Source organism: Strix aluco, chromosome 1 (genome assembly GCF_031877795.1).
Source record: "Strix aluco isolate bStrAlu1 chromosome 1, bStrAlu1.hap1, whole genome shotgun sequence".
Lineage (NCBI taxonomy): Eukaryota > Metazoa > Chordata > Aves > Strigiformes > Strigidae > Strix > Strix aluco.
Window position 1 is genome coordinate 141,939,128 of NC_133931.1, and position 5,028 is coordinate 141,944,155.

Here is a 5,028-nt window from a genome sequence, read left to right on the forward strand (position 1 = left end):
GAAAACCACAGCCACCACACTCATTTTGCTTTGGCTGGGGGATCAGTTTAAATCCCCAAAGAGGCCAGTACTCTATCCTTCCAGACAGCCCTCTCTCCCCTAATCCAATCACCACCATGACCAGAAGCTGCTAACTGTGCTGTGGATTTACAGATTTCTGCCTTAATTGCCAGTCTGCAGGAACTTGAGGCAGAAGACAATAGCTGGCTCAGTCAGACGGGTAAACATCTGCAGCTCCCCTGCTCCGGACTCTGCTGTGAAGGACTACTGGGAGAGGGTCGCCCAGCAGAGCCCATGTGCTTCAGCTGCAGTTGGCACCCTCGTGAGAAACGAGGGTAGTGGTGGAATGCAGTGTCCCTGCTTACGTTGGCTGTGACCCAAGCTTTCTCTTTGACATCCTTGATGGTGGTAAGAAGACTACTGGCTGTAGGATGTAGCTACCCTGTGTGATTGTATCAGAAATACTGTGGCCAGCAGAACTAGGGAACTAATCATCGCCCTGTACTTGGTGAGGCACCTTGAATACCATGTTCGGTTTTGGGCCCCTCACTACAAGACAGGCATTGAGATGCTGGTGTGTCCAAAGAAGAGCAATGAAGCTGGTGAAGGGTCTAGAGCACAAGTCTTACGAGGAGCGGCTGAGGGAACTGGGGTTGTTTAGTCTGGAGAAAAGGAGGCTCAAGGGAGACCTCATCACCCTCTACAACTACCTGAAAGGAGGTTGTAGCGAGGTGGGTGTTTGTCTCTCCTCCCAAGTACCAAGCAATAGGATGAGAGGAAAAGGCCTGAACTTGTGCCAGAGGAGGTTTAGATTGGATATTAGGAAAAATTTCTTCACCAAAAGGGTTGTCAAGCATTGGAACAGGCTGCTCAGGGAAGTGATTGAGTCACCATCCCTGGAGGTATTGAAAAAACATGTAGATGTGATGCTTAGGGACATGGTTTAGTGGTGGACTTGGCAATGTTAAGTTTATGGTTGGACTCAATGATCTTAAGGGTCTTTTCCAACCTAAATGATTCTGTGATTCTATGACTGGGGACAGTCAGGAATTTAAATAAGACCAACAAATGTCAGGTTGATTGAATGACATCATTCGGGTGTGTCTCAGTGGTTGTACTGTTATGTACAGTCCCAAATAAAATAATCCTGACTAAAATAGTCTGGTTTCTATTTTTAGTTGTATAAAGACTTGCAGGAGAGATTGCATGCTCCCTTGCATGCAGCAAGCCATACATATGTCAGGCAGAGGAAACTGCAGATAGAAATTGTTGCTTTCACCATGTGTCAGGTTTACCACATTCAAGGACAGACAACAGGTTTAGTATTGTCGGCCTCTCTACAAAGGAAGCTACAGCAGCTGACTGACCTGGTGCCATGGTGGATCCTACGGGCCAGTGACATGCTGTGCAGGTCAATGTTTCTTTCTGGCTTGTATTTACCTTCTGTTTACTTTAAGCTGCCTTTTGCTCTTTTCTAAATAACACAATATAAAAGGAAAATGAGGCTTGTTTTTTTTTTTTTTTTTTTTTCCCTATAACCTGCCTTTTCCAGTAGCTAAAATGAGTGCCTCCAGCTATCTTTTTCATACCCATTTCCCTATCCCTTCCTTCCCCCCAATACTTTGGACAACTCTTATCTCCTGGCTGAACTTTCCAACAGTTGTCATTAACGTTGCCCTAGTAAAGAGTGGTCAGGTCTCCACAACATAGCTCCTGCAGAGAAGCCAAGATAATTATGGACATAAACACTATTCTTGTTTACTGTGCTCAGCTATGGACTGAATCCTAACAAATGTCTCTGATGTCTTGCTGCCAGGAAGGCTTTGTAAAGTCCTCGGGGCACTTCTGCAGTACTGCACATGCAAGAGCTGGAGGGAAACTGTTTCTCCACATTGGACTTTTCCAACACAGAGCAGCATTGTCCCACTTCTTAGATGAGCAACAAAGTCAACATTCCCCAAGTGATGACTTCTAAAGTTTAACATAATTTGTTAAATGGGTAAGCCTATTGTTTAGAATAAGTACTAAAACAATCAGTGGAAGTAGCGAGTTGCCCTAAAGGATATTATTAGAGAATTAAAGGGGCAGTATGTTTGTCCTGAGTGTCACCAAAACCAAGCTCTCACTGACATCCTTCCTTTTCTGCAAAAGAAGTTACTGATCAGGGCAAATCAGGGATTTAGAGTGAAGATTGCATATTTGTAAGTAAAAAACCCCAAAAACGTGAGTATAATTAGCAACGTCTGCAAAGAGATAATTTATATTTATTTCTGTGATGCAGAAATAAAGATGATTTTACATTTATTTTTGTTAAAATGTGGATATTTCTTTGTCTTTCTTTTCTCCTTTCTTCATTATCTAGCTTTATACAAGTGGTTCCTTGTGGTTTGTCTAGGATATCGGTAAGCATGTACAATTAAGCCAGTGAGAGGAGAACTGCAAAACAGATGTGGAAGACCCCAGCATAATCAGGCAGATGAACTGCAGGAAGCACTGAGTGGAGAAGGCTGAGTGAGTTCTTATTTTCTGATCTCTGGCAGGGGAATGGAGTTGGCTGATAGTGGGTGTTTTGAACAGCCCTGTGGCTTTGTGGTAATACAGTGCAATATCATTTGGGAGAGCAGCTGGATTCCCGATGTGGGATTATTGTTCCCTGGATGGGATGTGCTGTGGAAGCAGTGAGCTCTGCTCCAAAACTCAAAGGGCAACCTGCCTTGCATAGGGAAAACTGGAGAGCAAACTCTGATAAGAGATGGTTTCACTCCTCTCACAGATGGCTGGCAACTGCAGGAAATGGAGATACTCAATGTGAAGTGAAAGACAACCAAGAGCTGTGGTGTGGGTGGAGATCCAGGAGCCTCAGATTGATTTTGGAATAGGTCTGAATGGGTAGAATGGGTGTCTTGGCTTATGATCTCATCTGCATTTCCCAGTAGCTATAGAAAACCAGACTGGAGCACCAAATCAATAAATATTGGCATCACGTCCTTCATATGTTAAGGTTCTTGCAGCCAGATTTTGTGCAGCTCTTTTTGCATACTGAAACTGTGAAAGCTTTGTATTTTTAGATAATTTGTATGAAACATTTCAGAGACATGTTCAAGTTTTCTTCAATTTAAACTTTAATGAAATATAACTACAGCAATTGCTTTTCTCTTAAGAATATACTCTGAACCTTCTACAATGACTTCACAGTAATAAAGACAGTGAGAATTTAATGTGAACTGACTCATGCCCAACAGGAAAAGATGAAACAGCGTCCTGACCAGTCAAACATCATTGTAAAATCTAAACCAATTGTACTGTTTAAAATAACAAGGCCAATTTTTTATGAACCAAAGAAGTGTGTTTCCTTTGTTGGCTCCCTACATCAGCACTGGAAAAAGACTGTTTATTATCCTTTGCTCCTTTACTTTTTGCAAGAGTTAATGCAATGGAAGAAGATCCTGCTCTCCCTAAGGAAGAGCGTGTAAACCAGATTCAGTCCTCTCTCCACAGCACACCCCAGAGAAGTCACCACTGACTCATAATCAGTGCTTGCAAAGGCAATATCTATTTTGTGTCAGCTGTGAACACTAGGAAATATAAAGACCCTTTTTATTTACTGCTACTTACTTCTATGAAAAAGAAAATTGTGCTATTAAAAGACCATTTTTTCTCTGCCAGCACAAATGAAAGTGTCTTCTCAGCTATTTTCCATACACCAGTGACTTGTGCCTGTCCAGTTTGACCCTCACCAGCTGAAATGAATGTAGCAGTTCTTTGTTCTGCACATACTAATGGCAGCGCATGCCGTGTTTTCAACACGCTACATAAGCGGTTCGTTGTGGCTACCCTTGTGTTGTATGTAGCAGTTGTGTCAGCTGCATCACTTGCAGTCTTGTTCAAAGACAGAGGAGTCCCTGGTGATTCAGCAACTAACTGTGGGAACTTGGAGCTTCAGAATAAAACTGAGTTCACCAAGAACTTGTTAGAAGTTAGTTAAAACCATCAACTTTAAATAAACGCAATAAAAATCTTGGAGGGGGGAGGTGAGAGGAGTTGTTGCTTGCTTGCTTTATGAGGAAGGCCCCATTGGTGAACTAGACTGGGGTCAGTCCTACTTTTTCATGTGAATATCATTCAGAACTGGATCATTTAATCATAAAATGTTATTTTACAGTAAAGTTAACTGCAGTTAAGTCTGCAGTTTTCTTATCTTACAGATCTACAGGTGTAGGTATTTATTTGGAGTTGAAGGCAGGTCCTTGGACTTAATTTGCAGTCCAATCTAAGTGATTTACAGCAGGTCACTACCATATGGTATGGCAGTATGGAGGGAGGATAATTAGTCTTGTCTCTTTTCAGGATATTTTCAACATTTGCTACATGTTTACTTGCATGTTTACCTCAACCAGAAACAACACAAGGACTGTGTGATTTTTCTTGGTACATGTGAGTAACCTAATTGATTAAATTGCATCTGTGTAAGTAGCTGAAGTGAGGTGTTCACATCCACTTCACAGGGTGAAAGAAGGAACGAGAAATGGACAGCAAAAAATTGATAATTTTTATATTTTCATTCTGTAAAAGTAAAAGTTAAACTACTAAGTTGCACTTCAAAGTGTTAACCATGGAAGCATTGGTGTTACTTGAGCTACTCTTGGAAGCCTCAGCTGCTGCTGTAGAAGTCCTGGAAGCATAGTAGGCAATCCAAGACAAGACCCATTTACCATGTGTGGGCCAGCAAACATATAATCCCAATTTCATGAGCAACAGTTCAGGTGGAAAGCTACAAATCATCTGGCATGTTAGTTTTTTCAGTGGCTGGACAAGAAGTGTTTATTTAACACATTAGGATTACAAAGGCTGTGAAAATAAGCAGGGTCACAATAAAAAATAAAACACAGATTTTGACAGAATGGACAACCCCCAAAGATATTTTAAAATCTAAATTTCAAAGGTGATATGGTCAACAGTGATAAGATACTGTTTTGCCACTTCCTAATTTGTGGAATTGTTTCCTATTTAAAAACACTGATGTCTTGA

The 5,028-nt window shown here is 41.4% G+C and overlaps 1 long non-coding RNA gene across 1 annotated transcript; it reads left to right on the forward strand.

Annotated features, from left to right (window-relative positions):
* Positions 1-1,891: 1,891 nt before the first annotated feature.
* On the forward strand, positions 1,892-3,725 carry LOC141929066 (uncharacterized). The gene is made up of 3 exons (XR_012624951.1): positions 1,892-1,999; positions 2,396-2,511; positions 2,774-3,725. It is a non-coding gene; the product is annotated as an uncharacterized LOC141929066 (long non-coding RNA).
* Positions 3,726-5,028: the final 1,303 nt, after the last annotated feature.